Below are 11,521 nucleotides of genomic sequence, written 5' to 3'. Positions count from 1 at the left end.
CGGGCCCGGCCTCGGGGAGGCGGGACGTTACAGAATGGTATCAAAGCCGACTCTCGCGGTTTCACGGGCACGTACGGGCGTAAGTGCGGAGGCATAAGCACGGGTGCGTGGGGGCGCAGATGCCACTGGCATGTGCACGGGCGTGTGGCGGGTCAGTGCGCGGGCATCTGGGACGCGCCGTTAGCACTAGACGCACGGATGTGGCACATGGGCTACTAGCATTGGACGTACGGGACATGGCCAAGAGAGGACTTTCCTGGCTTGGGATTGACCGACGAGGACGTCGGTCTCTTAGAGCATCTCCAAGAGTTTGCCATATTTTACTTGGCATATCTTGTGTTTTGCCAACTTTTAAAAAGATATGCCAACTAAAAAATGAGCTTATCTCCAACAGTTTGGCATAATTCACTTGCCAAATCCAGATCTAACTTATATCAGGAACCCTGAGAGAGAAACAAAATTATATTTATGCCCTTCCACCTCTTGAAAACTTAAATCAGGAAACCTTCTCTGTTATTTATTTTTTTTTCACCCTCCCACCTGACTAGAAACCACGATGCCAACCGCGCGCCGCGCGCGTATATTTACGCGCTGGATGCTGGTTTTCCCAAGTTTTCAAAAATTGCCAAGTCTTTTGCCAAACTGTTGGAGGAGTATTTTTAACATTTTTGCCAAAAATCAAAGATGGCAACTCGATTTGCCAAACTCTTGGAGATGCTCTTAAGGGGGTGAGCATGTGACACCCCGGCCCAGGGCTTAATTGGATTAATAGGATAATCATACCAACAAGGTGCAACTTCTTTTCCAGAAGCCGGTCTCCAAAGAACTCCGAGGTTAAGCGTGCTTGGCCCGGAGAAATTTGGGGATGGGTGACCGACCGGGAAGTTCTTCCCAGGTACGCACGAGTGAGGACAAAGTGTGCAGAAAAGACTGGTGGTGGTCTGTGAGGACAGACTATGTCCTAGAAAGCAGCCAGATGTAAGCGGGCCCGGCCTCGGGGAGGCGGGACGTTACACAGGCGACGACGTTCGTAGAGATCTTCTGTTGCATGCTGCTCTTCCTGTTGGACAGTGACTGTTACAACTGGAGGAGGAGCAGGGAGATCTTACTTGGTAGAAGTTAAAGCTTCCGTGATCGTGGTGGGAGTAGTTTCCATGTTGTTGGAAAGGTACTCGTCGAAGTCGTCAAAATTGTAGTCGTCGAAATTGAGAGTTCCGTGGAGTCATCCTCTAGTTCATGGACTTCAGATATGCGAACCATGAGGATTTCACGGCAAAAATCTTGAATTTCTTGGTCCTGTTTGCTTGAGGACGAGTCTAGCGGAGTGCTCTGCTGAAAGGGGAGATCCGTTGTCTGGGAGTTCAGGGCGTTAGGATCTTGTGTGTCCTTCAGGCGCACTGTCCGTCCTTGCGGCGTTACATATATGACCATGTTTGAGAGAGAGTCCTTGTCGGATTTAGAATTCTTAGTCGAGTTGGATTCGACATCCTTCCTGTACTGGATTAGGTCGTCCAGTTCTTTTTCCGAGTCAGAAGAGTACTTGGAGTCGGAATCGGTTAAGCCACCGATTTTTGAATATGTATGCTTTGGGTGAGCGAGAAGTCGAATTCCCATCTCTACATGGAGGGCGTTCTCGTTCATCAAATGAAGCCATGATTGTGTGGGAGTCAATCCCTCAGGCTCCTTAATCCAGGCTTTGTCGAAAATAGACTTGCTGGATTGTTCTGGAGCTTTGTATTTTCCCTTTTTGAGCTTGGCCAGTTCTCAGAGGGCGTCAGCATTCTGGGGTGGATGGGCCATGGTGTCCATGAACAAGTCGATGCTATCAGACCAGTCTTCGAGGTCATCGAATGGTTCAAAGTTGTCGAGGTTGTTCATGAACTGGTCGAAATCCTGATCGAGTAAGGAATCAGAATTGTCTGTTGGTTCAGGAATCTGACTGTGAGCAGGTTTCGGTAAAGGATTCTGAGGTTTTCTGGATAAAGACGGTCCCATCCGAACAAGCTGGGGGTTTGTCTTTCTAGATCCCCCGCAGATTCCTCCTCCCGATTTCTGCTTCCTATTTTGCAGTGTGTTGTCAGCTATCTTAATGTAGTCGGTGAGTTTAGAGTCTACTCGATCGATCCCTGAGAGTATATCGCCCGACCGTTCCTGTGGTGGGTTCAATGCTTCTGGATTCTGCTGTGATTTAGATGAGCCGAGAGCGGATTCTGCCAGTTTGATGCATCCCTCTATTGATCGTGAAATTCGATCTACTCCGTTGAGTAGTTCTGAGTTATTGATCTTGGGGCGTTTGATTGTCTTGAGATAAGTCAGGTATTTTCCGAGAGTTTCGGAAAAGTGAGGATTTTCGGAATCAGAGTTTGAATCGAACTCGGCTAGCTCGAGAATTCGAGTTGGAGTTGACATGTTTTCTGTAATGTCCAAACTGAGCTCGGGTGGAGCTTGATTTCCATCGAGTTCTGCAGTCTCGCAGTCGTCGGTAGATTTGAAAGTGGTTTTTGGTTTAGGCGAGTTGGGCGTGACAAGGTGGCTGGAGAAGCCGTCCGATCCGTCAGCCGTGCAAGCCCAGGAACCAAAAACGAGAGTTGTGCCCTTAGGCACGTTGTTGGCGTCGCTTGATCCGGCCATCGAATTCGCCAATGAACTCGCTGAATCCCCTATCTGGCGTGCCAGCTGTCGGTGTTTACCTCCAAGCCTGCTCAGGGATACTGTTGGAGAGAAGACTCTGCCAAACAGCAAGGAAGGAGAAGGCACCGAACCAGAGCTCAACTCAAGGGAGTAAAAATACTCATAGGGGAGAGAGAGTCCCCTTGACCCTTAGGGTCATCTATATATAGGAGGGGGGAGGTGGTAATTTTCTCCCGACCCCCTGGCAAATACAAGATTTACAATCAGGCCTTTGGGCCGCCACACAAGGCCCATTTACAACATGGGCTGGGCCATTCCCCCAATAGTAGCCCCTCAGCTACTTTGTTTTGATCGGTATGACAAAACACAGTAGCTGAATACATAGGAAGTGGCCCATCTCTATCTATGGCCTCGGTCACGAGGACTGCTCTCATGACCGCCTGCTCGTACGCCTCGCTAAAAACTCCATCCAAAAACCCAGTGGGACAAAATAGATGGAGAAAAGAGCACGTACGCCTAGCAGGCCCACATATACATGACGATACACTCGAGTAAGTGACTGTCTTCAGTCTTTAACGATGATGAAAGTCTTCGGCAGTGACGAAAGTCTTCGGCAGTGACGAAAGTCTTCGGCAGTGACGAAGGTCTTCGGTTGTGATGAGGGTCTTCGGCGATGATGAAGGTCTTCGGCGATGACGAAGGTCTTCGGCGATGACGAAGGCGGAATCTTCGTCACCTGACTTCATCGCGCAGGCCTCGGATCCTTGGTTCTCGGGCGCCCGCACCCTTGGCACCGATTGAACCTCGTCGTCTCCACGGATCAGTCTTCGTTGTAGCTGATGTAGTCGAAGTAGGGGATGCAGTGTCTTCGGCTCTCCGCCTTCGAGCGCCGGACAAGACTTGAAGGGCAAAGTGATGCTAGTCCGCCCTGTCCCCAGCCCCTCTATTGGAAATATGAAGCGCCCCCTCATAAGAGAAGACTTAAATGTGATAACAACATCAGTCCCAGGAGGCTGATGACACATTCATTACATCAGATGGTTCATCACCGTACAACTCTACGCGGTAATGGGCAGAGAAGCGACACTATCGCGAGGATTACAACCCACACCCACACAACGATATTAATTAAAAAAAAGAGGGTCATCAGAGTCTTGCGCCATGCGGGATCTCCTGCGGGTGACCCTAATCCACAGGCAAGGTTGGGTGCAGGACGGTACCCTACTCGACGTCGTCAGGAACGAAGTTTGGGTCTTCCTCTGTAAAAATTAAGAATGGGGTGAGTACAAACATACTCAGCAAGTCCAACCGCACCCACGGAGGGGGAATAACAGAATATAATGCACAGGGTAATTCAAGGATAAGGTTAAGGTTCACTTTTGCGGAAAGCTAGATCTTATGCAGGGGTTCATTTGAAAGCAAGCATTTCCAAAACCAGTTTCTTATACCGAGTAACACAAAAGTTGTTCCACACAGGATCCAAGTTTTAGCTGCTACCGGACTCCTCATCCGCCGTAGCACACGGCACAACTGCCGGACACATTCTCAAAACAACTCACGCCAACACATCCACTCCCAGAAGAAACACTAGTTATGTGACCACACCGTAACTCGCCCAGTACCGTGGGCATGGCTATTCGAATAGGTTTTAACTCTGCAGAGGTGTGCAACTTTACCCACAAGCGGGGTACCGCAACTCGATCACCTTAGTGTCAGTGCAGATCCCAACAAAGCCATTACCCACCTTAGCTAGACCTGGCTAGCCACCACGGGATGCACCTAGGGGTCATTGACCTATCACAGAGGTTGTAACCGGGGCATAAGTCACACAGAGCTAATCCCTTCTCCTTGAGCACCCGTTGCTCTAAGCTCTCCTGATGGCTATCAGACTAACTAGTGGGGTTTATGCTAAGCCGTTGCCCATTCAACGGTCGAGTGGTTTGCATGATAGTGGAGTTAGGTGAGATGACACACCAACTCGGTCCTTAATTGTGACAAGATGGATATCTCCCTTCCTTGCTCTGCCACACAAGCATGAGCACACCAAACGGCAAGTCACACAGAAATGCCATCCATCCCGTCTAAACTCAACTTTCGAAATTCCACTTTTATCCCTTCCCACACACGCACACCTTTTCTTTATAAAACAAGTTGTATTGTATATAAGGTCCTAAGCGTTCTAGCAGCGATTAACGTCCAAACAAAACACATTCAGATATTAATCTAGGTGGTCAAGGAATGGTTATAACAAATCAAGGGGTGGCTATCCAACCGTGTTTTCAGCAGGCAAAACATATGCAATTTTGTAAAACAGGCCAATAGGTTGTGTTTATAAAAACTAGGACAAAAGCATGCATCAAAGGATGGGATTGAACTTGCCGTCTTCAAAGCCTTCGGGGAGGTCCTGGTCGAAGCACTGTCCTTCGGGTTCGGGGTCGCGGAACTGGTCCTCGTTCGCCTGCTCACAGTACTACTCGTCGATGGGTTCTCCCTCGTTCACACTGTGATCTACGACACATACAAACATGCACACAATCAAGAAACAGAAATAAAAGTTTTATCGTTGAGCTCGAATCGGAAATAGTTAAGATATGGAGTTCGGAGTAATATTTTTGGATGGTTTCCTAATGGCATGGTCAAAACTATGTTATGAGAGGCGTGTTAAAGTTTTAGGTCGATCCGAGGTCGTTTGGCGCATGAAATGATAGGTTATATAAAGGTTTAGGGGTTAAACAAGGGTTCAGGGACTTGCTTGTAATTAGTGAAAGAACTTGATTAGAATTTCGGGGAAGGTTTGGGTTATTTTGGAAAAGGGTAGGGTTCTATTTATAAATAAGTTTATATAGTGGAGGGTTCGTTTGTAAATATAATAAAGGATGGGGCTTTATTTGCGAAAGGCCACAAAGTGGAAGGATTCTTAATTAAATTGAATAGAGAGGAGGGGGTTTTGGGCAAATGTGCCCCCCTCTCCTTCCTCCCGACCGCAGAACAGGGGAGGGAGGGCGGTTTGCCAGCGGCGGCCAGGGCCGGCGGCCTGGGGGCTCGGGGGTGGTCGGGATGCAAGGGGAAAGAGGCAGGGAGGTGTGGGGGTCTGATCCCTGGCCGCAGCTCGGCCAGAGGTGGCCCGAGGTGGCCTAGCCGCGACGGTCGGCGGCAGCGGGCGGCGGGTGGCACTGGGCTGGCTTTGCAGAGCTCGTCGGCGGCCAGGGAGTGGGGGAGGAGCACTAGGGGACTCGGGGGCTCGATTTCCCCCGCTCACCTTGGATTGGAGTGGAGCAGGGAGGTCGGTCCACGGGAGGCAGGCGCGGCGGCGGAGCAAGCTTGCGGCGGCGGCGCTGCGTGGCTTGGGAGAGAGCTGAGGGTGGCGGTGGAGCTTGTGGGGGGGTGGGGAGCTGCGCGGGGAGCCCTTTTATAGGCAATTTAGGTCGGTGGAGGAGGGCCGTGGCGGTGAGGGTGGCCGGCGAGCGGCGCGGAGTGCCTTTAATGGCGTTACAGCTGCTTGCGGCTGTCGTGGAGCGGCGCAAGCGGCGAGGCGGGACGGGACGCGTCGGGCAGGCGTGTGGGCACGTGGGTGGGCGGGCGCTGTGCTTGGTGCGAGCGGTGAGGCGGGGCGAGCAGTACACGCGCGTGCGTGGGCAGGTGGGCGTCGCGGCGTGGCTCTGCTCGACGAGCGGCGCGGCGGTGATGGCGGGAAGCAGGGCTGGCGCTGGTCAGGCGGCCGCGTCATGGCGCACAGAGGGGCAAAGGCGGTGCGGGTGCACGCGCGTGCGGGCGGGCGGCGCCGAGCGCAGCGGCGAGCTCGTGCGCGTAGCGGCGGCCATCGCGGCGAGGTAGAGAGCAGCAGGCGGCGGTGCATGTGCGCGTGGGCGTGCACGGGCCGCGCATGGGTCGGCCGGGGTGGGGCGCACGTGCAGGTGTGGGGAGCGTGGCCGAGCGGAGCAGGAGGCGGCCGGGGTCGTGCGCGCGGGGAGGAGGGGCGGCGCGCCGAGCGGGCTGCGGAGCGGCACATGCCGGCAGGAAGCGAGGGGGGCCGGGCCGAGCGCGCGCAGAGGAGAAAGGAAGGAGAGAGGAGGAAAGAAATGAAAAGAAAAGAAGAAAAGAGAAAATAAATATGGGAAAAATAAAAGGAAAAAGGAAAAAGGAGAGGAGAAAGAGAAAAAGAGAGAGAGAGGGAGGGATTTTTGCCGGCGCTGATCGCTGCGTCGACCGCGGCTGTCGGCCACGCGCGTGTTGTCGGGCAACACGCGGCGCGCCGCGCGGAGAGGAAAAAGGAGATGGGACATCGGTTGTTCGGGACAGGAAAAATTCCCAGAATTTAGGGTTTAGGGCTTTCGGAGGGTCTTGAGCTCAACGATGAAAAGAATTTTAAATTTTTTTTTCACGCGTGATTTATTTGGTATATTTTCGGGATGTCACAAACCTACCCCACTTAAAATGAATCTCGTCCTCGAGATTCGGCTGGCTCCTAAACAGGTGGGGAAATTCTTTCTTCAGAGCGTCTTCACGTTCCCACGTCACTTCTTCTACTCCATGTCTGCTCCACTGGACTCTGCAAATCCGTACTTCGGAGTTTCTTGTCCTCCTGGTGACAGTGTCCAGAATCTTGACCAGTATCTCATGATATCGCAGGTCTGGCTGCAGATCTATCGCTTCTATTGGCACGTGTTCTGCCTCGGGTACCCTCAAACATCTTCTTAATTGCGAGACATGAAACACCGGGTGTATATCCGACATTTCTTCCAGTAGCTCCAGACGGTACGCTACTGCTCCGACTTTCTTCAGAACTCGGTACGGTCCAATGTACCGAGGGGCCAACTTTCCTTGTACCTGAAATCTTCGGGTTCCTCGAATGGGTGACACCTTGAGATAGACGAAATCTCCTGGGTTGAAGCTTATTTCCCGTCTTTTCTTATCTGCGTAGCTCTTTTGCCTTTACTGGGCTGCTTTCAGTTTTTCTCTAATCTCGGCAACTTTTTCTTCCGCTTCCTTTATAAGTGCGGGCCCGACTAGGGCACGTTCTCCAACCTCTGACCACATCAGGGGAGTCCTACATTTTCTCCCGTAGAGAGCTTCGAACGGTGACATGCCCAAGCTTGCTAGGTAACCATTGTTGTATGAAAATTCCGCATAGGGTAAACTCTGCTCCCAATCCTTGCCATAGGTAAGGACACATGCTCTCAGCATATCCTCCATGATCTGATTCACCCTTTCTGTCTGGCCATCCGTTTGCGGGTGATAAGCGGAGCTAAAATCCAACTTGGTGCCCATGGCTTTATGCAGACTTTTCCAAAACCTAAAGGTGAACTGGGTCCCTTTATCTTAAACAATCCTGCTAGGCACACCGTGCAACTTTACTATGTTTTCCACATAAAGCTTTGCTAGCTTTTCTCCACCGTAATTTGTTCGTACGGGTATGAAATGAGCCGATTTAGTGAATCGGTCCACTATCACCCATATGGAGTCGTGTCCTTTCTGTGTTTTGTGCAAACCCACTATAAAGTCCATTCCTATCTCATCCCATTTCCAAACCGGGATGGGTAGGGGTTGCAACAGCCCTGCTAGCTTCTGCTGTTCGGCCTTGCTCCTTTGACAAGTGTCACAACGGGCGACAAACTGTGCAATATCCGCCTTCATTCCATTCCACCAATATTTTTTTCTTAAGTCCATATACATCTTGGTGGATCCTGGGTGAATGGAATATGCCGAGTTATGAGCCTCGTCCATAATTATTTGTCGGAAGTCTCCTTTCCGGGGCACACAAATTCTATCTTTATACCATAAGGTTCCCTCATTATCCACTCTAAAATCCGGTGCCTTGTTTTCTCCAGTATGTTTGCGGATCTTCATTAAATCCTTGTCTGAACCTAGGGCCTTTCTGATCCTGTCCTCTAGTGTGGATTGGACGTTCAGCACGTGGCTGGAGCTTCGAGGGACAATGTGCACATTCAATCGTGCCATTTCCTCTCGCAGATGATCATCCTTGGGTCCATAGGATTTCCGACTTAAGGCATCGGCCACTACATTTGCTTTGCCGGGGTGGTAATGGATTTCCAAATTATAATCCTTAACCAATTCCAACCATCTTCTTTGCCTTAAATTCAAATCCGGCGGAGTGAAGATATACTTCAAACTCTTATGGTCGGTGTAAATCTCACACTTATTTCCAATCAAATAATGTCTCCAAATCTTAAGGGCATGCACTATGGCTGCAAGTTCCAAATCATGAGTTGGATAATTCTGCTCATGAGGCCTGAGTTGGCGGGAAGCATATGCAACGACTTTCCCGTCTTGCATGAGTACACAACCCAATCCTTATCGGGATGCATCACAATAGATGACAAAATCCCGATGAATGTCTGGTAGGGTCAGCACTGGGGCGGTCGTCAACCTATTCTTCAATTCTTAAAAACTCCTCTCACATGACTCTGTCCAGGTGAACTTATTCTCCTTCTTGAGCAGCTCTGTCATGGGTCGGGCTATCTTGGAAAATCCTTCAATGAATCTCCGATAATATCCAGCTAATCCAAGAAAACTTCTGATCTCACTGACGTTGGTCGGTTGCTGCCAGTTAGAGACTGCTTCGACCTTCTCGGGGTCCACTGCTACACCTTCTGCGGTCAGAATATGACCAAGGAAAGCTACTTTCTCCAGTCAGAATTCACATTTGCTGAATTTGGCATATAGCCTGTGTACTCTCAATTTTTCCAGTACTAGCCGCAGATGTTGCTCGTGTTCCTGAACACTCCTGGAGTAAATAAGTATGTCGTCAATAAAGACTACGACAAACATATCTAACTCGTCCATAAACACCTTGTTCATGAGGTTCATGAAATATGCAGCTGCATTGGTGAGTCCAAAAGACATTACGGTAAACTCAAACTGTCCGTAGCGGGTGACAAAAGCTGTCTTGGGAATATCGCTTTCTCTGATCTTAAGCTGAAAATATCTTGACCTTAGATCAATCTTGGAGAAGTACTTGGCTCCTTTTAATTGATCGAAAAGGTCATCAGTCCTAGGAAGGGGGTACTTATTCTTAATGGTAACTTCATTCAGTGCCCGGTAGTCCACACATAACCTCATACTCCCATCCTTCTTCTTGACAAATAGGACTGGGGCTCCCCAAGGCGACGAGCTTGGTCTGATGAAGCCAATTCGTTGCAATTCTTCCAGTTGCTTCTTTAATTCTGCCAATTCAGAGGCTGCCTGTAACACCCGGTTTATAAAAGAACATAAACCGAGCAATCATATACGTGCCAGGATCAAGTCACACGTATATACAACAGAATGAACAGTATATCATAGCACATATCACGTAAAAAGATATAATAAAGAGAATACGAATATTATTTATTACAATAATGACATAAATGTCTAATACAGCGGAAGCGAAGTACAAAATACGAATAAAGCTCTCCGAAGCTGAAGCAGGGCGCCACAGGGACGTCGACTGGGAGACGAAGCACCTAGAAGTCCTCGTAGTCCTGGTAGCGCTGGACGAACTCCCTCGTGTCGGCAGGAACTGAGCAGCAGTAGCGTAGCCAAGAGGAAAAAGTAGAGAAGAGGCAAGGGTGAGTACACAACTTGTACTCAACAAGTATAACACAAACTATGAGGCTCTAGGCTGGCTGACTCAACTGCATTAGCTTTTAAGTGTTGGCAAAATTTTATTAAAGCTATTTACTATGAGTTGATGAGTTACCATTGACCCAGTTACATAGTAATTAATCAGGATTAATTAAGAAACTACTGAGAACCATACCAAAACCAAGCCACCAAGGTAAACCCCGAGAAGCACCCCCCTCGTCGGAAGGAGATAACTCCACTAATCAAAAGGAGGATCTGGGCCGCTCATAACCGTGAGCACGGCTAGTATACCAGTTTTACACTCTGCAGAGGTTGCACATCTTTACCCACAAGTCATGAGCTACGCCAGTTGTTCATCACACTTCCTTAGGTGAGATGGCCAGCGACTCACTACGAGGCCTTTAAAAAGAATCTCGTTGGTAAGGCGTAACCGCGAGAGTTAGGTCGGCGACGATGGGGCCCACCTCCGGGGGTACAAGCACAGGAGCGCAATCCAAGCACAGACCAAGCCGGAGGAGCAGGGACCATTGAAGCTTACTACTCTTGCCCCGCAGGTAAGTTACTCCAAACCAAAAAGATCTAATTATTACGCCAAGTCTATCCCATTCTAGCCTTGTGGTAGCGCTGTTGTCCCAGGTTGTCGCTCTATGAACCGGTCCTTATGGAGAGTGGCCAACCAAGCACTAAGCACCGTGCTGGCCCCGTAAACCATGTTTCTAACAAAAGCCAATTTTAACGAGACGTGAGCCACTCAAGCCACACAGAGTGCCACTCTCAGAATTAAATTCAAGTAAACCATTAATCAATTTAATTAAAAAGGACCAGAGTGTGTTATAGCGCAGCAACCTAGCACAACTAACCAAAATGCAACCCAAAGGCATATATAAAGGATATAAAGTGGCTAGGAAATCCTTAAAGGCATACAATATTAAAATGCAGTATGAAAATGTATTTAAAAGTGATGGGTTGTTCATGTTATACTTGCCTTCCTCGTACTGCTCTGGCTGCTGCTCAAAGTGCTCGGAAGACGGCTGCTCCGGGTACTGGTACTGGGGCTCCTCAGATGGATCAACGTCTACTCACGAACACATGGCCAAAACAATGCACAATAATAAGCAGACAAGCAAACTCTAACAAAAGCTAAAGAACAGTACATCAATACATAAAAACAGCAAGAAAAACTAAGCTAAAACTATTCTACGCGTTACAACGATCGCGTGGATATAAAGAACGCTAAAAACGGAGCTAAAATGCATATTCTAGGCCTAAAACAAGGTTCAGGGGCTTATTTGTAAGAAAACTGAAG

This window comes from Panicum virgatum, chromosome 5N (genome assembly GCF_016808335.1).
Source record: "Panicum virgatum strain AP13 chromosome 5N, P.virgatum_v5, whole genome shotgun sequence".
Lineage (NCBI taxonomy): Eukaryota > Viridiplantae > Streptophyta > Magnoliopsida > Poales > Poaceae > Panicum > Panicum virgatum.
The sequence above is the reverse complement of the archived record's forward strand: the minus strand, read 5'-3'. Positions refer to the sequence as shown.